At 33.2% G+C, this 24,728-nt stretch overlaps 1 long non-coding RNA gene and 1 other non-coding gene across 2 annotated transcripts; both read left to right on the top strand.

The window, feature by feature from the left end:
* Positions 1-2,822: 2,822 nt before the first annotated feature.
* Positions 2,823-11,941, top strand: LOC148762482 (uncharacterized). The gene is made up of 5 exons (XR_016026411.1): positions 2,823-3,095; positions 3,745-3,828; positions 4,697-4,764; positions 10,827-10,910; positions 11,779-11,941. It is a non-coding gene; the product is annotated as an uncharacterized LOC148762482 (long non-coding RNA).
* A 7,943-nt stretch (positions 11,942-19,884) lies between these two features.
* LOC148762481 (small nucleolar RNA R71) lies at positions 19,885-19,991 on the top strand. Its single transcript, XR_016026809.1, has one exon. It is a non-coding gene; the product is annotated as a small nucleolar RNA R71 (small nucleolar RNA).
* The last annotated feature ends 4,737 nt before the right edge of the window (positions 19,992-24,728 follow it).

The following is a 24,728-nucleotide window of genomic DNA, read 5'->3' as shown; positions in this document are numbered from 1 at the left end:
CTCATTGAGGACTACCATTGGATCTGCATTTTCCAAACCGTAGGTTCACAGTCCTCTTTACTTTTGTTTATTCGGGGGCCCTCTTGTTATTGTAAATGAAATTAAATATTTTGGCTTACTGTATTTTAGTATGTATAAATTTATTTAGCTTTTACGCTATAAAAATTATTCACGTATAACTCTATAAATATTGTTTTATAAGAAAATAGAATATTTCCCTTAATATTTCTTTTATTTTCTTATTATATTCAAATAACCGTAATTTCGTTTTAAATGAAGATTTTAGACTTTTAAACTCATTTTGAATATGAATTATGTGTTTTGTACTTGTATATTATGTTTTAGCCAGTTTCAAAATTTTTGAGAAAAAAATGACCAAAATACCCCTGTGTGGCAAAAATTTTATTTTGATTGTTTTTGATCTAAAATAGTATATATTCTCTAAAAACTTGATATTTAACAATGATTGCTCACAGGAAAGGAAAGAAACTGATATGTAAGCCTTGCGGGGTTCCGGTTGGCATTCCGGATAATGAGTGTCAATCGGGACGTCGCGGCGATTGTCATGGGCCTGAGGGAGGTTCCAGGTCGTGACAAGCTATTTCTACTTGCCGGTTGCTCGTTATTCCCTCCGGCACGCCACCACAGTATTCTAACTTTACTTTAACACGTCCTAGCAATAATCCAAACTCAATATATTTAGTGCATCAATCCCACCTCTGTTTCTCACCTTATCATGAAATCATATTCAATTCAAAAACAATCAAAGAGAAATTTCAACTATATAGGGGTATTTTGGTCATTTTTCACAAAAATTTCGAAACTAGCTAAAACGTAGTATATGAGAGAAATTTACACATTTCATAACCGAAAATAAGTTTAGATATCTAAAACATTCATTTAAAGTGAAATTATAGCTAATGGAATAAAATAAAAATAATGAATAAAATATTCTAATTTTTCATAAAATAATTTTTATAGAACGCTACGTAAATATTTTTACAGGGTAAAAGCAAAATAAATTCCTACATACAGTAGCACCGCGCCAGGTATTCAAAATATTTAACAATGACATGTGGGCCCTCAAATGACTAAAAGTAATGAAGGCTGTGAACCTAGAGTTTTTGAGGATGCAAGTCCAACTGTAACCCTCAACGAAATGAGCTATCTACCAACTATCCTGAGCCTGAAATAGGTGGAAAGGAGGGTGGTGAGATTATATAATCCCAGTGAGTAAACAAATACCATCTAAAATATCTAAAGCTGAGTAAATGGAGACAGATAAAATAGATTAACATAAAATGATTCATAGCATTTCGAACTCATTTTAATAAGATAAAATAGATTCATTTCACCCAAATAAACAACAAGGCTTATGATTTCCTGAAAAGCTTGGCTCGTGCCAAAATCATTCTCATACTTAGTTGTTAGGGATACCTTGGCCTGGGGCTATCCCAACGAAATCCGCCAAGGCTGTTAAAAAGTCATGTACGCATAAATCATGTTTTTATTTTGAAAACATAGCCGTTCCTTGGGGTTGGCTGAGTTCACCCTCATGTGGTGGTTCAATGTGAAGTGAACTCTTAAGTTTTACCTCAGGAGTTACCCTACGCGCCTCTCCGATTGAGGTAAGAATATACTCGGATTTTGTGCCCCTCTAATAGGCTGGTCCACAGAACCCGCCACTGTAGTGACCAATCTATAACCCACCAATTCAATAAAAATTCAACAGCATGACATGACAATTTTATCATTATCCAGCTTATCAAAGCAAACAACAGTTTATACATTTTCAACACAAATACCCATCCAGCCATTCATGCCCACATTATCATAAGCCATTCTGAAATACCCCATACTTTGATATGGTGATAAATAAAATTGATCGAATGCATATTGAGGTCAATTAAAATGTTTAGAAGTGATAAAAGACGAAAGGAGTAGTTTAGGATAAAATGTTTCACAAGTGAGAAAATAATAATAATTTTATCGGAGGAGAATTTGTGAGATAAAAGGCGATTTGGAAGTCAAGTGAGGCATAATAAGGTATTTTTGGTACCAAGGAGACAAGATAAAATTTTTAGAATAAAATAATATTTTATTAATAAAATAATATTAAAATATTAATATTTAGTCGGATGTCGAAGTCAATCAAGAAGGAGGATCATATGGTTGATCCAAGTGGGGGAGAAGATGACAAGCCCGACTCTACAGAAATATTTGTGATGACATACATGTGGTGGATAGCATGTTTACATGCTAAGAGAGTCTTGAAAAATTTACAAAAGTCGGTATTGTACCTAGAGGTACAATAAAGTTGATTTAAGCCTCGAACTAGATCAAATAGAGAATTTACAATGAAATTAAGAATTTTAAAGTCCCAGAATGGGTTAATATGGTGATTCGGAGTTCGAGGATCAATTTGGAGTCAAATTGGAATTTTCGCTATCCAGGGGCAAAATGGTCATTTGCCACCTGGGGACAAAATGGAAATTTTTAGAAAAGATTTTTGGCCCCATTTGACTTATTGGAGTAAGATTTGAGGTTTAGAAGTGAAAAATTTTAATTTCGGTATAATTTGGAGTAAAAGGGTAAAATGGTAATTTTACCATTCGGAATAGAAAATTTAATTTTTTGAAAGGATTTTGATCAAATTTAATTATTTGGAGTGTGAAATGAGTATGAGGAGTGAAAATTATGCATTATGGAAAATTTTCAATTTTTGGGGTAAAAATGTAATTTTTGAAAAGTTCAGGGGCAAAAGTGTAATTTTGAAAAATTTGCTCCACCAAAACTTTGGAAAAATCTGAAAATATCACTTAAGACTTGGATAAGTCAAAGGGAATGCATGGTGAAAGAAAATAGGACAAGTGGATGGCTAGAAAAAAGAAATGAATTAATAAAATATTTAAAATATGAATAAAATAATATTATTTCATTAAACAATAAAAATGCATAAAAAAAATCAGCCCACCCATTCTTCTTCTTCAACATTCGGCCAAGCAAGAAACAAGAGAGAGAAAGGAGAAAACAAAACCCTAGAGAGAGAAAATCAAAGAAAAAGTGTGAATTTTCAAGGAAATTAAGTGAAAAAGGTGAGATTTTTTCTATTAAGCTTGAGTTTTCTTATTCCCAAGCATTTCTCTTTATTTTCCATGATTAAATTACATGTTTTCATGATGAATTCAATTCTGAAAAAAATGGGTTAGGAGAGAGAAAGTTGTTGGATTTATTTGATTTTAATTTATGTTAGTGTTTTTAGTTAGTTTAGCATATTTAGAAACAAAACAACAAGAAAAGAATTTATTTTCTCCCCCAACCATTAATGGCTGAATTTACCATGTAGTGAGTGAGGATGAGTTTGATTTTATTCTAGGAGAATTGGTTAAGGAATAATGAATTATGAGCCTAGAAAAATAATGGGAATTTTCGGAGCAAAAATACGAATTTTTACCCACTAGGGGTATTTTCGTAATTTGCTGTTGGGACTGATAATTTGCATCACACTGAGGGACATTAAGTTAATTTGGGTGCAATTGAGGTATAGAAACTGAAAAGAATTAAATTGGAGTTTAAATGAACCCGTTAGGAATTTAATCGGGTGATAAGACGAATTAGGCTAATACCGGATTTAGATAGTTACCAGTGCATTTTTGCATTCCATATCATGCATTGGTAGTCCAAATTAGTTTAATTTTGATTTAGTACCAACTTAGTGAATTCTCGATTTTGTACTGTGTCAAGGTGGTGAGTCCTCCAATAAAGGCAAGAAAATTACATCCGAGGACCAGTAGACAGAGTGCTTCGAAAGTCTGCATTCTAGACATTGTGAGTAAACTTATTATCGTCTTAATTATCTAGAGTAGTTTTATACAACTATGTGATTTTATGAAAAATGGGTTTAAATGGTAAATTGTTATGTTTTAAGGGAAATTGTGATTTTATAAAATGATTTTATAAATTTTCTGAAAAATCGAATATTGGTTTTGAAAATAGAGTAATTGGAGACTGCTAGTTTGTGTTGCAAATTTATGGTTCTGAATTGAATGGCTTATGACAATAAATGAGCATGAATGGCTAAACTGATTTTGGTGTTATAATTATTTATACTGTGTATTCAGCCTTGAGAGGCTAGGTTGTGATAAATTGCCATGACATGCTAGAATGAATTTTATTGATTGGTGGATTATATATTAATTATTTACTGCAGAGGGGGTTCCGTGGACCAGCCTATTAGAGGGGCACGGTAAACTCCATTATATTATTACCTCGAACGGAGAGGCGCGTAGGGTATCTCCTGGGGTATAGCTTAGGGTTCACTTCACGCCAAACCACCACGTGAAGGGGAACTCAGCCAACGCCAAGGAACGACTGTATTTTTTTCAAACAAAAGTATGTTTTAAGTGTACACAAAATTTTAACAGCCTTGGCGGACTCGGTTAGATGCCCTGCGCAAGGTATCACCGAGTATGAGTTTTGGCACTAGCCAAAGTTTTAAGAAATTCATAAGCCAAGTTGATTACTCGATTTTTATGGATTGATTTTATATGGTTGAAATGAGTTGAATGGTAATGAAATTACAGTATGATGATTTATTTTAATTGTCTCCATTTACTCAACTTTAGATAGTTTAGATGGTATCTGTTTACTCACTGGGATTTTATAATCTCACCACCCTCATTTCCTCACATTTCAGGCTCAGGGAATTTCGTAGTTAGCTGACTTGAACAAGGACCTTCATTTGGACTCGAATCGGTAAAAGCTGTAGGTTTCCAGCTTCCAATGCATTTTGGATAGATATGGGCCCACGTGTCACTGTAAAAGAAATTTTATGCTTTGGTTATTTGCTTTATAGTATATATGAATATAATTATCTTTTACGCTACAAGAATTATGTACCGATAGTTTTATGAAAATTATTTTACAAGAAAATAGTTTATTTTATTGAATATTTTTATCATATTCAAATGGTCAAATTTTCACTTCAAATGAACGTTTTAGATACTTAATTTTTTTTAATCATTAAATATATATTTTCGGCTTAACTACTACATTTTTAGCAAGTTTCGAGGTTTTCGATAAAAATGACGAAAATGCCCCTGTGAGCAAAAAAAAAAAAAAACAATATGTTATATTATAATTTGGAAATAATTTGTAATCCTTCGTATTTTGATTATTTGATAACTATTGCTCACCGGGGAAGTGCGAAAGCTGATACGAGAGCCTTGCGAGGTTTCGATCGACATTCGGGGTGAAGAATGTTTGTCGAGGCTTCGCGGCGGTTGTCACGGGCTCGATGGGGAGTTCCGGGTCGTGACAATTTAGATTGGTATCAGAGCATGGTTTAAAGATCAGATATTTTGATTTTAAAGCTTTGGATTTTAAAGTTTTTGATTTTAAGGTTGTTTTAAGAAATCTACACTGACACTGCGTGGCCCCAAGTCCAGTTAAGTTAAGATAAGTTAAGTTAAGTTAAGTTAGGTTAGATTGAATAGAATGTATGCATCTACATATAGAAATCTACCTATTTTTGAGATGCATAAATAATTAAACAATTACTATTTGATTGCATATAGGTTTTGAGGTGCGCTGGTGACACATACACCATGTCTAGGAGAGACGGTAGTCCCGACGCCTCTCATAGTATTAGCGAGGGATCGCTAGATTCTACTGCTAAGAGCCGATGGCAACCTGAACCGAGTAGTCCAAAAAGTGCAGATAGTAATAATATTAATGTAAGCATAAGAGGTTCGCTTTTGAGAAAATTTAAGGAACATGTTAAAGAAAGGGGGAAATTAAGGATAGCCGAAAGAGGTATTTGTTCTAGGAAGAGCGTGACAGTAGTCCGACACTTTCCACCAGGTTGTGGGAGAAATGTAAGGGGACAACCAAAAAAGGATAAGGAGAAAGTAACAGTGGCAAGTAAACCTCTTAGAAAAGTGTCAGGTGTACGACATTTTCCTCCCGGTTGTGGAAGAAATGCTGCACCGGTGAGTGATGAAGAATATAGGAGAATACAACAAGCCTGGATTGAAGAACAAAGGAGAAAATCTCAGGAGGAAGAGGATCCATTGATGTGCCCGGATCAGGACAATGAGGAACCTAAAGATGTTTAATACTTTAGTTGAAGTTGTATTGTCATAAATCTAGGCAAGTGTCGTTTAAGGGAAGATGTAGTAGTTACCTGTGTAAAGGAGTTAGGAGTGGCTTTTATTTTGTATGACTCGAACGGAATGTAAAATAACAGTTTAAATAATTGGATATGTATGGGAATCTCTTAGTATAACAGAGATAAATTGGTAATATAATTATTGAGGAAGGTTATAGAAGGAAGCAATAAGGTTATAAATGACATTCGGAATGGATAATGTGATTAAGTTAATGATTGTAATTTAAGCATGAAGGGGATTATTCAGTGATGTTATGACACTATGAGGTAATAGTTGGGCACAAATATAACCCAATGAAGTTAAATTATGGAATATGGGGAATATAAAATTTTGATTCAGTAAGGATTGTGAGAATAAAATAAGGAGGAAGCTAAGCTGTTTTCGTAGTTAATTATACCGAAAGTCAATAAGATTATTGGAGTATAAGACAAAGAAGATAAATGGGATAAGGATGACAATAAATTTGAGGAAAGTTGTAGATAGTAAGCAACTTATGTGTGGAGTGGTATATTTATCATGAACTTATTACACTGTATGGAAAGGATGTTTTGAGGTGGAATTTTATGAATGTTGATAAACGTCAGAAGATGACATGAGATGAAAGTATTAATCTGGCTTAGTGTGTATGACAAGAAAATAGAAGGTACCTATACTTATAGAACTCATGATATATATCTAAAAGGGAAACCACTGGTTGAGAATGATTGATGTGGTGACTTTGAATGCAAACAAATAGCTTTGATGAGAAAATTTCTATAGCTACAATACTTCAACATTGACTATTCAACGCTATACTGCTTCAAATACCTCACGCTTATGATGCATGAGTAAGATGGGAGTGACATGATAATGAGCTTACAAATTGAATTTTGGTTGTTGGTCATTGTGTTTTGTTATCTGGGAGTCTTAAATATTCTGGAGAATGCTTACCTAAATGAATTGAAAAACTTCTTTATTGCCTTGTATAGAGGCATATAATAAAAAAAAAAAATTTTGAAAGATTCTTGAGATGACTATATTGAGATGAGATACCAAATAATGAAAGTGTGAAGGAAGAATTACGAGACTAGTATAGAAAATCAGTTTATATAGAATATCATTATGAGAATTTGTAATATCTGTTTTGATACAGTAAAATGACAAGGGTTAGTAACAACATGAGGCTAATTGTGTGGCACCCTAGAAACTTATGAAGATGAGTTAGGAGTTGAATGGATGAGTATGTATTTATATATCTTTAAGAGTAAATGTTTTAGGAATACATAAACATCTTTGAGAAGAGATTCTAATCATACACAGCAAGTATGAAACGTAAAATTTTTAAAACTTGCTGAGAAGCCTAACGGCAAAATCACAAGTTAAGGGATCACATGCTATGAGACATAAGTTTAAGATAGATATTCCCAAGGAAATACTCAAGAGAAGTTTTGCTCTAGATCTCGTTAAAGCAAGCACTAAGTTATGTGATTATAAAAAGAAGTTGTAAGCTGAGAGTGATATTAGTATTAATATTGAAAAATACTTGAGGGGAATCTAGTTTTAAGTTTTACAATTTCAAGTACAATTTATAAATTAGTTAAGGAAGAATGATGTTATGTTCATATGAAGGAGTGGAACAAAGGATGATAGAAGTTGACCTTGGAAATGAAGTCAGATAATGAAACTTTCCTAATATATTATGGAAATTGGAATTCGAAAATGCTTAAGGCATACATGATTCAAATGGGTTTGAGTCTTAAGTGACAAATCAATATCGTAATGCAAGAAAGATACAAGGTAATATAGAGGCATGAAAGATGATTAAGGACAAAAAGGATGACTCTTAGGAATTGTGGTATTGCATGAGATGCAATGATCAAGTTGAGATAAATCTTTGAGGCATCAATAGGATTATAAAGCATACACATATAATAGATTATAATTCAATGGAGATGACATTGTGATGAATGATATATAGTATAAGGAAACTCAAACATATGGTTGGAAATGATATGAATGATATGAAGTTATACACAAGTATAATAAGAAGGTTGACATGCACTATAAGAATTATTATATTGAAACTAGGATTAGGATATGGATGAATAAAGGGGGAATGTAGTCCAAGGCATGTGAACACATGGATTCCTATATATAAAGAGAGATGTTGACATTTGAAAATGCATGTATCTATGTATATATGAAATTGATAATTTTACTAACTAAAGTGAAGAATGGTTCTCAGTAATTGGGAGATTTTGAAATAGTGTCCAGAGAGGTCAGTGAGCTAAAGTGTTAACGGACATGCAATGAACGATTAAAGTTATGAGTGACTTTGAAGGTAAACCTTGGATTGTTTAAGTTCTTAATGGAACTCTATTAAAGGAAGTGTATAGACCAGTATAAGATGGATGAATCAAGGTTGAGAAATTTGGTACGCAGCGAATTAATAAAACGATGATTAGGTATACATAAGTAAGTATGATATGTGATCAAAATCGGTATAATTGAGATGAAGTTATGGTTCAAATGTAATAATGGAGATAAAGGCATGCTTAGTGTCTAGATATAAGAGATCATGGTTATGAAAAGTATTACTGATCCGGTTCCAAAGGATGATAATTGCCTTAAATAAAGCATTTAATTGAACTGAAGGTGAACGAGGGAAATAAATTGAATGTCCCTATAGAAGGAACAAGGAGTAGGATCATAGGAGAAGATTGATAACGCAACATCGACAGGAATTCGAGGACGAATTCTATTTAAGTGGGGGAGATTGAAATACCCCATACTTTGATATGGTGATAAATAAAATTGATCGAATGCATATTGAGGTCAATTAAAATGTTTAGAAGTGATAAAAGACGAAAGGAGTAGTTTAGGATAAAATGTTTCACAAGTGAGAAAATAATAATAATTTTATCGGAGGAGAATTTGTGAGATAAAAGGCGATTTGGAAGTCAAGTGAGGCATAATAAGGTATTTTTGGTACCAAGGAGACAAGATAAAATTTTTAGAATAAAATAATATTTTATTAATAAAATAATATTAAAATATTAATATTTAGTCGGATGTCGAAGTCAATCAAGAAGGAGGATCATATGGTTGATCCACGTGGGGGAGAAGATGACAAGCCCAACTCTACAGAAATATTTGTGATGACATACATGTGGTGGATAGCATGTTTACATGCTAAGAGAGTCTTGAAAAATTTACAAAAGTCGGTATTGTACCTAGAGGTACAATAAAGTTGATTTAAGCCTCGAACTAGATCAAATAGATAATTTACAATGAAATTAAGAATTTTAAAGTCCCAGAATGGGTTAATATGGTGATTCGGAGTTCGAGGATCAATTTGGAGTCAAATTGGAATTTTCGCTATCCAGGGGCAAAATGGTCATTTGCCACCTGGGGACAAAATGGAAATTTTTAGAAAAGATTTTTGGCCCCATTTGACTTATTGGAGTAAGATTTGAGGTTTAGAAGTGAAAAATTTTAATTTCGGTATAATTTGGAGTAAAAGGGTAAAATGGTAATTTTACCATTCGGAATCGAAAATTTAATTTTTTGAAAGGATTTTGATCAAATTTAATTATTTGGAGTGTGAAATGAGTATGAGGAGTGAAAATTATGCATTATGGAAAATTTTCAATTTTTGGGGTAAAAATGTAATTTTTGAAAAGTTCAGGGGCAAAAGTGTAATTTTGAAAAATTTGCTCCACCAAAACTTTGGAAAAATCTGGAAATATCACTTAAGACTTGGATAAGTCAAAGGGAATGCATGGTGAAAGAAAATAGGACAAGTGGATGGCTAGAAAAAAGAAATGAATTAATAAAATATTTAAAATATGAATAAAATAATATTATTTCATTAAACAATAAAAATGCATAAAAAAAATCAGCCCACCCATTCTTCTTCTTCAACATTCGGCCAAGCAAGAAACAAGAGAGAGAAAGGAGAAAACAAAACCCTAGAGAGAGAAAATCAAAGAAAAAGTGTGAATTTTCAAGGAAATTAAGTGAAAAAGGTGAGATTTTTTCTATTAAGCTTGAGTTTTCTTATTCCCAAGCATTTCTCTTTATTTTCCATGATTAAATTACATGTTTTCATGATGAATTCAATTCTGAAAAAAATGGGTTAGGAGAGAGAAAGTTGTTGGATTTATTTGATTTTAATTTATGTTAGTGTTTTTAGTTAGTTTAGCATATTTAGAAACAAAACAACAAGAAAAGAATTTATTTTCTCCCCCAACCATTAATGGCTGAATTTACCATGTAGTGAGTGAGGATGAGTTTGATTTTATTCTAGGAGAATTGGTTAAGGAATAATGAATTATGAGCCTAGAAAAATAATGGGAATTTTCGGAGCAAAAATACGAATTTTTACCCACTAGGGGTATTTTCGTAATTTGCTGTTGGGACTGATAATTTGCATCACACTGAGGGACATTAAGTTAATTTGGGTGCAATTGAGGTATAGAAACTGAAAAGAATTAAATTGGAGTTTAAATGAACCCGTTAGGAATTTAATCGGGTGATAAGACGAATTAGGCTAATACCGGATTTAGATAGTTACCAGTGCATTTTTGCATTCCATATCATGCATTGGTAGTCCAAATTAGTTTAATTTTGATTTAGTACCAACTTAGTGAATTCTCGATTTTGTACTGTGTCAAGGTGGTGAGTCCTCCAATAAAGGCAAGAAAATTACATCCGAGGACCAGTAGACAGAGTGCTTCGAAAGTCTGCATTCTAGACATTGTGAGTAAACTTATTATCGTCTTAATTATCTAGAGTAGTTTTATACAACTATGTGATTTTATGAAAAATGGGTTTAAATGGTAAATTGTTATGTTTTAAGGGAAATTGTGATTTTATAAAATGATTTTATAAATTTTCTGAAAAATCGAATATTGGTTTTGAAAATAGAGTAATTGGAGACTGCTAGTTTGTGTTGCAAATTTATGGTTCTGAATTGAATGGCTTATGACAATAAATGAGCATGAATGGCTAAACTGATTTTGGTGTTATAATTATTTATACTGTGTATTTAGCCTTGAGAGGCTAGGTTGTGATAAATTGCCATGACATGCTAGAATGAATTTTATTGATTGGTGGATTATATATTAATTATTTACTGCAGAGGGGGTTCCGTGGACCAGCCTATTAGAGGGGCACGGTAAACTCCATTATATTATTACCTCGAACGGAGAGGCGCGTAGGGTATCTCCTGGGGTATAGCTTAGGGTTCACTTCACGCCAAACCACCACGTGAAGGGGAACTCAGCCAACGCCAAGGAACGACTGTATTTTTTTCAAACAAAAGTATGTTTTAAGTGTACACAAAATTTTAACAACCTTGGCGGACTCGGTTAGATACCCTGCGCAAGGTATCACCGAGTATGAGTTTTGGCACTAGCCAAAGTTTTAAGAAATTCATAAGCCAAGTTGATTACTCGATTTTTATGGATTGATTTTATATGGTTGAAATGAGTTGAATGGTAATGAAATTACAGTATGATGATTTATTTTAATTGTCTCCATTTACTCAACTTTAGATAGTTTAGATGGTATCTGTTTACTCACTGGGATTTTATAATCTCACCACCCTCATTTCCTCACATTTCAGGCTCAGGGAATTTCGTAGTTAGCTGACTTGAACAAGGACCTTCATTTGGACTCGAATCGGTAAAAGCTGTAGGTTTCCAGCTTCCGATGCATTTTGGATAGATATGGGCCCACGTGTCACTGTAAAAGAAATTTTATGCTTTGGTTATTTGCTTTATAGTATATATGAATATAATTATCTTTTACTACAAGAATTATGTACCGATAGTTTTATGAAAATTATTTTACAAGAAAATAGTTTATTTTATTGAATATTTTTATCATATTCAAATGGTCAAATTTTCACTTCAAATGAACGTTTTAGATACTTAATTTTTTTTAATCATTAAATATATATTTTCGGCTTAACTACTACATTTTTAGCAAGTTTCGAGGTTTTCGATAAAAATGACGAAAATGCCCCTGTGAGCAAAAAAAAAAAAAAAACAATATGTTATATTATAATTTGGAAATGATTTGTAATCCTTCGTATTTTGATTATTTGATAACTATTGCTCACCGGGGAAGTGCGAAAGCTGATACGAGAGCCTTGCGAGGTTTCGATCGACATTCGGGGTGAAGAATGTTTGTCGAGGCTTCGCGGCGGTTGTCACGGGCTCGATGGGGAGTTCCGGGTCGTGACACATTCAATTCAAAACATAATTTACAGTACAGCAAGTAGTCTCCAATTACTCTATTTTCAAGTCATCATTAAATCTCAAAACAATTTATAAAATCATTTCATTTAAACACATTTTCCATAAAATTACAAAATCGGATAAAAACATACTTTAGATAATTAAGACGATAATAAGGTTACTCACAGTAATGGAAATCGAGGTTCGAGTACTTCGATTCTTGATCCTAGGGTACTATCTCTTTACTTTTGCCAGAAAGCTCATCACCTGACATAATGCACAATAAGCCATTTACTACATTTGTGTTAAACTGTTATAAAACTAATTTAGGCTCTATACTAATGCATGAAATGGGATGTGAAATGCTCGGGTAACCATCTAAATATGGCGTTCAATATAAGTTCAATTGTGTACCTAAATAAAGTGGTATTGGCCTAATTCGATCTATCACCCGATTAATTGGCCCATATGTCCAATTCAACTCCAAATAATTTCATTTCTCTGCCAATACTCCAAATCATCAGACACAAATTAAATAACTTGAAATATGGTAAAATTATCCTCACATTTTCTCTTGGAACAATTCGGCCATGGAGGATCTTGAGGGGTATACGATTTTTCATGCTAAACATTACCATTTTCGGTTTCCACCACCATAATTCATTATATTCTAACTAAGTAACATAAGACATCACAAGATTCATCTTCAATATTTTCTTTATGAAATTCGGCCAATGAAGAATCCATGAAGAATATGTGATTTTTCTTACTTGTTTTCCTTCCAAACATGATAAATCAACTAAAAACACTAAAATATCTCAAAATCTAACCAAATAAATCATCAAATCTTCTCTCTCTAAATTTGGTCAGCCATGAATCCTTCATGATATCTTCTGATTCAACCATGGGAAATGCAAAAGAATGCATAGGAAAGATAGATCACAAGCTAGAGTTAAGAAATTTCACCTTTGATGTCTTGATTCCTTGAAATCTAGTGATTTTCCCTTGAATTTCTTAGCTAGGGTTTTGTTCTTCTTCTTTTCTTCCTTTTTCTTCCATGTTTAAAAACTTAATAATTAAGCTTTCTTCCACCACCACATAAAACCCTTCAATTATCCATGATATAAAATGCTAATGGCTGAAATTCATGGCCATGACAAGTGTTGGGTGGTGTAAAATTACAATTTTGCCCCTCGGGTGGCAAAATGACTATTTTACCCTTATCCTCAAAAAAATGCCAAAATTAAAATTCTTCACTTCTCAAACTCAAATTATACTCCAAATGATCAATCTTAGTCAAAAATTTCATCCAACACTCACATCTTAACCTCGGGTGGCAAAATGACCATTTTGCCTCTAGGTCATGAAAATTTCAATTTGATTCCAAATCGGTCCTCGAACTCTGAATCACCATTTTAATTCATTATGGGGTTTTAAAATTCTCAATTTCATCTTAAAATCTCTATTTGGACTAGTTCGAGGCTTAATTCAACTTAATTGTACCATTTAGTACATTACGATCATTTAACTATTTTTGAGGTACCCAAGTAAGCAAACATGCATTCTTATGTAGGAATGGCATAATAAACATATTGTAGAGCCAGGCTTGATATTCCCGTACCTACTTCAACCTTTTAATTAACTTCCGCCCAAATCCATCTTATTTTTCTATAGTATTAACTATATTTATGATAACCATAGTCATTTCGAATCTACCCAATTATTTTTCAATTTCAACCCACATTATTCCTCTTTATTTCTTCCAAATAATATACCATTCAACTTAACACTTTCAACTAACTTGTGTAAATAAATTCCTCCGACAACAATGCTTCTTCACAACAAATCATTTCAAAATTCCTTAATTACACTTGAGCACTATTCATCAATTTCATATTTTCTTCTTTGCTCTAATCCCATGAGACATCATAAAGAAATTTTTTTGTTGTATTAAAATAATTTACTTTAATTCATATCACTAATAACCAAAAATTTAACTAAACAAGTGGGATAGCTTAAAATAATCCAACTTCATAATAAGCCCAATAAAAGCAAAGAAATTTTTTACCTATTTGGGCTAGGTTAGTCCAAGCCCAATTTTTCACCTTTATTCTCTCTTGACTTTTCTTTCTTTGTGGCTATTAGGCCCTTTCCATGGGCTCTTCCATTTCATCCTATTGGGCCATGCCCATTCTTTTCTTATTGGGCTATGCCCATTTTTTTTCTTTTCTTTCTTTCCCGTTCCTTTATCTCTTTCTTGTTCTCCTCTCTCCTTGCCAGTCAGTAGCACCTTTCTTCTCTTTCTTTTTCCCTTCTTACACTTACATATCGGCCACAATTTCTTCCTCTTTCTCCCTCTCACCGTCGGCTGCAAGTTTCTTGCTTCTTTCAACCCAAAAATCAGCAGCTTAAACTCCTCATTTCAGCCTTAAAAATCAGCAGCCAAAGTTGCTCATTTCACCCTCAAAACTAGCAGCAAAAAACCTCAAAAATCAGTAGCCAAAGTTGCTCTTTTCAGCCTTCAAAATAAGCAGCTAAAGCTGCTCTTCTCACCCTCAAAATCGATAGCCAAAACCTCAAAAATTAGTAGCCAAAGCTGCTACTTTTAGCCTTCAAAAATAGCAGCTAAAGCTGCTCAGCTCACCTTTAAAATGGCAGAAAAATAGCTCTTATTTCCTCCCTAAATGGCAGCAAAACTGCCCCCTCAAATTCAGCTCCTTTTCCCTTCTTTTTCTTTCTTTTCTCTTCCTTTTTTTCTTTCCTTTGCTCTTTTGCTTTCCTTTTATCTCTCTCTCCCAACCGACTTCTCTCTTTCCTTTTTCTTCTTCACTTAACCGACTTGGACTTCCCTTTCTTTTTTTTTTCTTATTTCTTTCTTATCTTTTCTATCTTTCATATTTATCTCATTATTTCTTACCAACTTGGCTGACCCCTACCACTATAAAAAATATGTCTTGATTCTTTAATTGACCACATGGGCAGCTGCCCATGTTGGTCTTTTTCTCTTTTTATATATATATATACTTGTAATATTATTTTACTATTTGTTTATTTGTTTCTTCCATTTAATTTCATTACATAATCCTCAAACTTTCATATTTTAAAATTCGATCTTTCCGGCATGTCTAAAATTCTAATTTCATCTATCTTCCTTCCTCTATATGTATACCACCAAAATATCGAAATTATATTTCAACGCGGTATCTCGATAATATTTAAAATATTTATTTACCCACGCTATCTTTACTTAATAAAGACAAGCGGCCCCATTAACGTCATTTTTCTCTAAAATTTTCTCATTCTTCTTCTCCCCCACTTAGATTGACCATATACTCCTTCTTCATGAAAAATTTTGACACTAAATAAAATATTAATATTTTAATATTATTTTATTCCAAAAATTTCCTCTTGTCTCCTCGGTAACCAAAATACCTTATTATGCCTTAATTGACATCCAATAAACTTTATTAGTCACCATATCAAGTATAGAGTATTAGAGCTTATCAACTTACTTAATTGCTATTTCATTTTCAATAGACTTATCTTGAAGTTTATTTGAGCTAACACTAATTTTAACCTCTTTACCACTCCTCAGGGTGATTGCCATAGCTTGTTCCTTACCGTCTCTCCTAAGATTCACCTTTGTATCATTGGGTGCTGTTCCTTGAAGTCGATTATTTCAATGAATTGAAAAGTTGACCAACTGAGTCTCAAGGTTATGAAGTGATGCTACTTAACTCTGAATAAGAGTTATTTGACTTTGTATGATGCTATCATTCTATGTCATGTACTAACTTATCAAATCTTCTACAATTGGCTTTTTTTCTGAGATAGGTGCTCTAGCTTACTGTTGGAATCTTGGAAGTGCATTTAGCCTTAAAGTTGGGGAAGATCCTTAGTTATTGGCCCAAGTGAAGTTTGGATGGTTCCTCCACCCTGTTTTGTAAGTGTTGGAGTAAGGGTTATTTTCATATCTATTCCCTACAAATTGCATTGTTTCTATCAAACTTAGACACTAGTGGCTTGCATGATTATCTCCACAATATTCACAAGCTATAAAAGGACTTTGAATGGAGTTAGTCTTAGTTAGTGTCGTAACGTGCGGGTTCGGGAACCCGACCGCCAGATGCGAACGTGAAAAACTCACTAAAAAACTAAACTAGGAGTCGCCACCAATCTTTTTTACTAGGTGCGATTGGCCACCTATTGACTCGATTCTAATCGATGAAAACTTAAATTAATTTTAAGCCCACCGAAAAGAACCTTAAACCGGTTTACGATTTTCTAGATCTAGGTTCAGGAGTACGGTTACGCCCGGGGAAGGATTAACACCCCTCGGACGCCCGTTCCATGAACGGTACCATTTTAGATTATCCTATTGGGCTTTAATTTTTAATTTCATTGTATTTCCTTAATTATTATTCTTTTATTTTATCTCCTATTTAACCTAAAATAGAATGCAAATGGGTGGCGAGATGAAATGCATGGCATGAGATAAAAATGCCGGACAAATAACCTTTTATCGAGGATATTTTTCCGAATCCGCCCATCATACTGGTGGGACTCGGGATATTCTCTCACTTAGGGAATTATCCGAGAAACTCGCCTTCGCAAATTCGACGAATAATTCCCGTCATCGGGGTCATCGTACGTTTTCTTTTTAAAATAATATTTTTGTGCATAATGAACGTAATTCGGGCAAAAACCTTTTATTAAAGACGGTTCCCGAGCCCTCCCATCATACTGGTGGGACTTGAGGACATCTTTTCACCTAAGGAACTTTTCGAGAAATACCCGCCTTCGCAGGATCTCCAGAAGATCCCATCATCGGGGCTTAAACTCGAATATAGAAATATTTATATGTAATGATATGTATGATGCGATACATATATGCTATGCTAATGCAATTATCTATATTTTTTGTTATTATTAATTAATTATTTTTATTTTATTATCATATTTTCTATTCTTATTTCTTATTATTATATTTTTTTTTACTTTGCATTTTTTTGTTCTAAATTCTTATGTTTTCCATTTATAATTAGACAAATTGTTTATAATTCTATGTTATTTTAGTGAACAAAAATTATATATTTTTTATTATACTATTTTTATTTTATATATTTTTATATTTTTATTGTTATATTTTTCATAAACAATCTTTTATTCAAACCAAATGTCTACGATCTTATTATATATATATTTATTATTAATTTTTTTTGTTCTATCTTCACATTTTTTATAGTTTATGCCGCTTAATACTCAACGCTTAATTTTAAATTAGTTATTTATTATTATTATTTATTTATTTATTTATTTAATGTCATGTATATTGTATTTTCACAAATTAATTATTTATTATATGTTTGAATTGTTATTATTTTATCATTATTTTATTATTTATTATTTATTTATTATTTTTATCGAGTAATTTTTTTTGTATAATCAAACTCTTTATTTATTAAGAATTTCGAAATCTTGAAATCGAGGCCCTCCCATCGTACTGGTGGAGTCTTGATTGAGATTTCGAACCTAGGGAATATCGGCCCGGGATTGCGACTCCTCGCGTCCCCGACCGATCATCCCATCATCGGTATTGTTTACTTATTGAATAATTCATCACTTTGTCCCATTCTCATTCTTTTTCATTTATGAAACTATCTTTTTAAATACTTTGACAATTACATATTTTATTCTACTATATTTTCTATTTCTATTTTTTATATATATATTTTTTATATTCTTTTCCATGTACAATGTCCCTCTAAGCCTATTTACCATATTATTATTCTTTACTTAAATGTTCATTTATTTTCTTACTCATTTTTATTTTTGGATCTATTTTTACAACTAAGTAGCCCTTTTTTTTTCTTTTTTTTTTTTACCTAAGTTTGCTATTATCTATTACATAATTAAATGTATAGATTCTTATATTTTTACTTTATCCAATTTCTTGTATATAAAGTTTTAATTTCATTTTTTCTAAAAATAACTAAAATAAGTAAATATATAAAACAAAATTTAAAAAAAGAAAAAAAATGCATTCATAATAAGCATAAAAGATTCAAGCCCAATAATCGTAGAGCCCAGAACATACCAAGGTCGGGTTTGGACTAGCCCAAAACTGAACCCACGAATGCCCACAATAGCTCCAGAAGCCCACTCCTCTTCCAGTCAAAGCGCACCGTTTAGTGCCTTGCTTCAGCTGCCCTGTTGTGCGCCCAAACGACACTGTTTAGAAGGATTGGCTAAGTTTGTTGATGAGTCTCAAAACGACGTCGTTTTGAACCTCCCAAACCCTAACTATAAATTCTTCTTTTTTTCTCCTCTCCCCATTTTCTCTCTTTTGCCTCTCTCTCTAGCCGCCTAACTCTCTCCCTTCTCTCTACAAATCGCCGGCCAACCCAACGGTCAGCTCTCTCCCAAATCGGCAACGTCTTTCCTGCGCCGGTCGACTGTCTCTTTCTTGGGACAGCTCGAACCTTTCTCTTCTCACTCTCATTTCTTTCACCAACCACCCGAAAACTCTTTTTCTCTGCCGGTGCCAATCGCGCCACCAGATCAGACCCCCTTAACACCGCTCCATCCGATCTCCAGATTTCCTATCACTGGTGGTCAAGATCTCTCTCACTCTCCTTTCACTAGTGGTTGGTAAAAACCCAAAAGCCCCAGCTCCCACTAAATCGGATCTCCCTCTCTTTCCTTTTTTCGGCGTCGGCCTCTCACCCTCTCTTTCTCTTCCCGTCGGCCACCGAAGCCTTTTTTTACTTTCGTCACCCGAATATGGCTTTCCTCCCCTCGTCGGCACCACTCGAACCAAACTCTCTCTTCTCTCTGCTTTTTCTTTTCACCGGCGGCGAGCCCAAAACCCAAGGCTTCCTATCCTTTTTTGTGCATATGTGTGGTATTTTTTGCTGCGTTGATTCTGGCTGCTAGGCAAACTTAGGGTGTCTTTTTTTGATTTGATTGATTTTTTCATTTTTTTGGCTATTTTTGGTTGCTCTCGTTTGCTTAGAAAGCTTGTAGGTTGCTCTCCCCGATCCCCCGAATGCTACAGTGCCCCCTCCCCTTTATACCCGGTTCCTGGGCTCTAGAGGGGGCACGCTCCACTGCTCTGTCCTTGGGCACCAGGGGGCAAGTTCCGCACCCTGCCAGTCGTACCTCTCTCCTTTCTTTTTTCATTTTTTTTAAAATTTTTATTATATATTTTTTTTAATTCATTTTTTGTTTATAATTTAGTGTCTACAGTTAGTACTACTACCTATTCGGATAATGCCAAAATGGCATCTACATCATGAACTCTAGTTACTTTTTTATGCATTGATTACTCTACTAGCCATTGGTAGTTGTTTACAACCATCTCCTTCAACAAATTGTATGCTTCGTCTATTGATTTAGAGATTAAAGCTTTTCCTACAACGACATCGATGGTGGATTGAACATGACCACTCAAACCATTGTAGAATGTCTGCACTTGAAGCCACTTTGGAAGACCATGATGAGGACAATGTTGAAGTAATTCTTTGTATCTTTCCCAAGCCTCGTACAATGACTTAGAATCTTGCTACATGAATGATGTGATATCATTCTTTATTTTCACTATTTTGGTCGAAGGAAAGAACTAGACAAGAAACTTTTGAGCAAGATCATCCCATATTGTTATTGAGCTAGTGGGGAACACATTAAACCATGCTTTAACTTTATCCTTCAATGAGAAAGGAAAAAGCCTTAAATGAATTGCATCATCTATGACACCATTGTATTTGAACGTATCACAAATCTTTAAGAAGTTTGATATCTGGCCATTTGGATCATCATTTGGAAGACCCCCAAACTGGACTGAAGTTTGAATCATGGTGATGATAGCCGTCTTGATCTCAAAATTATTTGTTGGACTGAAATTTGAATCATGGAGATGATAGCCAGCTTGATCTCGAAATTGTTTGCTTCAAATATGTAAAATCTGACCCTATAAACACATGTCATGATATACATGCACTGAGTAACATGTTATTATGCTAGGAAAGCATTTAAGAATAGATGAAACTTGGTATCGTACTTAACGGTACACTTGAGTTGATTTAACCTCAAACTAGTTCAAATAGGAATTGTAAGATGAAATTTAATATTTTATAGTCCAGGAATGACTAAAAATGATTGTTCGGAGTTCGAGGGTTCATTAGGGGTAAAATTGAAAATTTTGATGTTTAGGGGCAAAAATCGTCATTTTGCCACCTAAGATAATAATTTGATCATGGAGTAAAATTTTTACCGAGATTAACTTTTTGGAGTATAATTTAATGATAGGAAGTGAAAATTTTCAATTCCGACAATTTTTGGAACATAGGGGCAAAACGATAATTTTATTGTCTCGGGGTAAAAACCGTAATTTTCACCACCAAAAACTTGTCAAAATCATAGGATTTATTTATTTTTGGTATGAACAACTATGGTATGTTAAGTGGTGAAAAATTGAAGTTTAAAAGATGAAAATTTAAAAATGGGCCAATGGGAAAGTGACACATGGCACTTTTTAATGATTTAATATTATTTTAATGAAAAGTCAGCCCATTTAAACCCCATATTAAGTGATGGCCAGCTATAAGGAGAGAACAAGAGAGAAAATAGAGAGGAAAGGAAGAAAAGAGAAAAACCAAAGGAAAACTAGAAAATTCAAAGGGGAAATCGCGTTTTTCGTCTGTTTACGCGTCTAACAGTAAGATTTTTCGACTTTAGCTTGATTTCTACCTTTCTTATGCCTTTGTTTCCATTTAGCATGCTTGAGGAGAGAGATCAAAAAGTGATATCAAGGGCTGGAAAAAATTCAAGGGGGAGGAATTTGAAATTTTTATGTTTTGATTTTTAGTTAAATTGATAGTTTTAGTTAGTTAAATGTGTATAGAAATCAAATTGGGCAAGAAAGCATGAAATTTTCACAATACCCACCCTTGGCGGAATCTTCAATGATGTACAATGATGATGAACTGATTTTTATTCTAAGAGAAATGAAGAGAAAATGATGAAAAATGGTTAAATGTGATAAAAAAACAAAGTGAAAAATTAACCGAGTAAATGTCTCATTTTTGACCGAATTTTCCAAGGAGGCAAGTGAGCTGATTTTGGTGATTTTAGAAGGTTATTGGCTGATATTTAATGGTTGGAAATGTTGGAGAGAAAATGGGACAATTTAAAGCTAAAATGGAGCGCGTTAGCAATTTATCGGGTAAAGTGTCAAAAATAGGTTAATACCACGTTTAAGCCGTTTTAGGCTATTGCATTTCATACCATGCATTATTATAGGATTTAAGTCAATTATATAGTGATTTAGCATCAATGTGGTAAATTGGGTAAATTTTGTAATGTGTTTAGGAGGAGAGCCTTCCGGTAAAGGTAAGGAAGTCATACTTGACGAACAGTGATCGGGGCACCTAAAAAGCGATTAGTTTGTACAAACGGTGAGTAAACATATTATTATTATGAATTATCTAGAGTTTATTTTTAAATGCTCTTCATGAATTTTATGAAATGAAAATAAGATTAAAATGGCATTTTTGATGTTTTAGAAATAAATGTGACAAATAAAAATATATTGTGTTGATTATGAAATTGAGTAATTTGAGGCAGTCAATTATTTTGAAATATATATTTTTCTATGAATGGCTTATGATATATGAGTATATATGGCTATATTTTATAATTGCATTGGGAATTTATGTAAGTTGTCTTTTACTATGCAGGCTGGGTAAATAAATAAAAGCCACGTTATACTGTCGAAATTTTATTAAAATTGGTGGGTTTAGTCACTGCAGTGACGGGTTTCCGTGGACTGCCTATTAGAGGGGCACGGTAAACCAAGTTATATAGTTACTCCGGTAGTAGAGGCAAGGAGGGTAACTCCCGGGGTAGTGGTAGAGCTCATTTCACGTCAAATCCCCACGTGAATGTGTAACTCGGCCAACGCCAAGGAACGACTTGTTTTAAAAATAAAAATGTGTTTCACATGTAAATATCTTAACAACCTTGGTAGACTCGGTTAGATGCCTCGGTTAAGGTATCCTCGAGGATTAGTTTTGGCTTGAGCCTTATTTTTAATAAAAGTCAGAAGCTTTAACAACTGTTTTGGTAAATTACAAATATTTTATGGTTTAAGAAATAAATTGAAAACCTTATGAAATGGTTTGTAATTTGTTGTTTAAACTTGCCTCCATGTTACTCGCCTTTAGATATCTATGATAATGTCTGTTTACTCATTAAGATTGCAAAATCTCAGCCACCTCCTTTCTAAATATTTCAGGCTTGTGGTAGCTTGTAGATACCCAATTTTGTCGAGGATTCCAGTTGACCCCTCTATCACACAGACAGTAGGTTACTATTACCAACACTTGGTGTATTTATAGGCCACTTGTCATTGTAATTATTATTGTACATTATAACTTTGTAAATTATTGTATATATGAATTTATTTTACTTCTAAGTTACAAAAGATTATTTACACGTGTTTCTATAAATATTGTTTTATATAAAAATGCTATATTTTTGTCTTTTGATTTACTTGAGCCAAAAACGACTGAAAATTGTTTAAAACTGATATGTAAGCCTTGCAGGGTTCTGATTGGTATTTCGAGTAATGAGTATCAATCGGGACATCGCGGCGGTTATCATGGGTCAGAGGGAGGTTCCGAGTCATGACAAAATAGCTATCCTTCGAATGCTCGATGGAATTCCTTGTACTAAAAGAACAACATAATCCTTTAAGCAATGATTTTTAGCTACTACATGCTTTTGGATTTGCTACGCACGCTATTGATTAGCCATTGTGTTTATCGGAGCAAAACCTTATTGATTTTCTCATCGAAGTTTATGGAATGTTGTCTTAATTTCTAGATCACAAGGTATAATCTCCAAGCTTTTGCTCTTCTCAACAAAGACTGAACGCACCTTCAAAATAAAGAAATAAAACTTAAATTAAGACTAATCTATGAAATTTTAATATTAGCAAATAATAAAGAAAACGAAATCTCTGAAACAGTGTGAAAAACTTGCTGTTCAATTTTCACACAAGCACATGTTATCACAAACAAGTAATATAGTAGAAGTAGAGTATCATTCCCTCAAGGATTTTTTCCTAAATTTTTACTAAGTACTAAAATTTGATAACAAATCAATCTTATTTAAGTAACTAAAAATTGTAGAAAATTAATTAAAATGAAATTAAAATAAGTACTAAATTAACTAATAGAAATTAAATATATTTGAGAAAGACAATAGACTAAAGACCTAGGATTATAGGTTCATTCAACACTTTATTTGATACTAGCGTCTCTTATTATTTATCTTTCTTGGGTGGTTTTACTAATGTAGGATCCAAAATTTTGTATAAGTGTCAAGCCCAGCTCTATAATATACTTGACATGTCATTCATGTACTTGATAGCATGTCTGCATACTTGGATGCCTCGAAAAATTTTTAAAAGTCGGCATCGTACCTAGTGGTACAATTAAGTCAATTAAAGCCTCAAACTAGTCCAAATAGAGATTTTAGGATGTATTTGAGAATTATTGAACTTTAGAATGTCTTAATATGGTGATTTGGAGTTAGAGGATTGATTTGGAGTCCAATCAAGAATTTTTATAACGTAGGGGCAAAATGGTCATTTTGCCACCTAAGGGCAAAATTGGAATGTTGGAAGAGATTTTTGATCAAGTTTGACTAGTTAGAACATAATTTGAATTTGAGGAGTGAAAAATTTCAATTTTGAGCATAAGGGCAAAACGATAATTTCACGTGTCCATGAGGACGTAATTGGAATTTTTAAAATTTTACACCACCATGACACTTGTCAAGCCCATGAATTTCATCTATTATCATTTTATACTTTGGATAATTATGGGATTATATGTGGTGGTAAGAGAATGCTTAATTGTTAAGTTTTAACCATGGACCAATCAAGTGGCAACACGTGTCAAGTTTTTATTATTTTATAATTTTCTTTATAAACTCAACATAAACTCTCCCATTCACTCTTCATTGCTGTGGAAGCCAAAGAACAAAGGGGGAAAGAATAAAAAAACTCTAAGGAGGAAAAATTCAAGAGAAATTCATTGGATTTATGAGAAACGAAGCGATCGGAGGTAAGATTTCGCTATTTAGCTTAAGATCTACCTTACCCATGCTTTCTTTTTCATTTTCTATGGTTGAAACTCAAGTTTTCATGATGGAAGCATGCTGGCTGAATCAAAGGGGGAAGGTTTTGAGGATGGGTTTTGCTAGATCTCATGTTATATAGGCGTTTTTAGTTGTTTGTGATATTCTGTGTGAAAAACAAACAAGAAAA

The sequence above is a fragment of the Theobroma cacao genome, chromosome 5 (genome assembly GCF_053813885.1).
Source record: "Theobroma cacao isolate CCN51 chromosome 5, ASM5381388v1, whole genome shotgun sequence".
NCBI lineage: Eukaryota > Viridiplantae > Streptophyta > Magnoliopsida > Malvales > Malvaceae > Theobroma > Theobroma cacao.
Note: the sequence above shows the minus strand (reverse complement) of the source record. Positions and strands in the feature narration are given on the sequence as shown.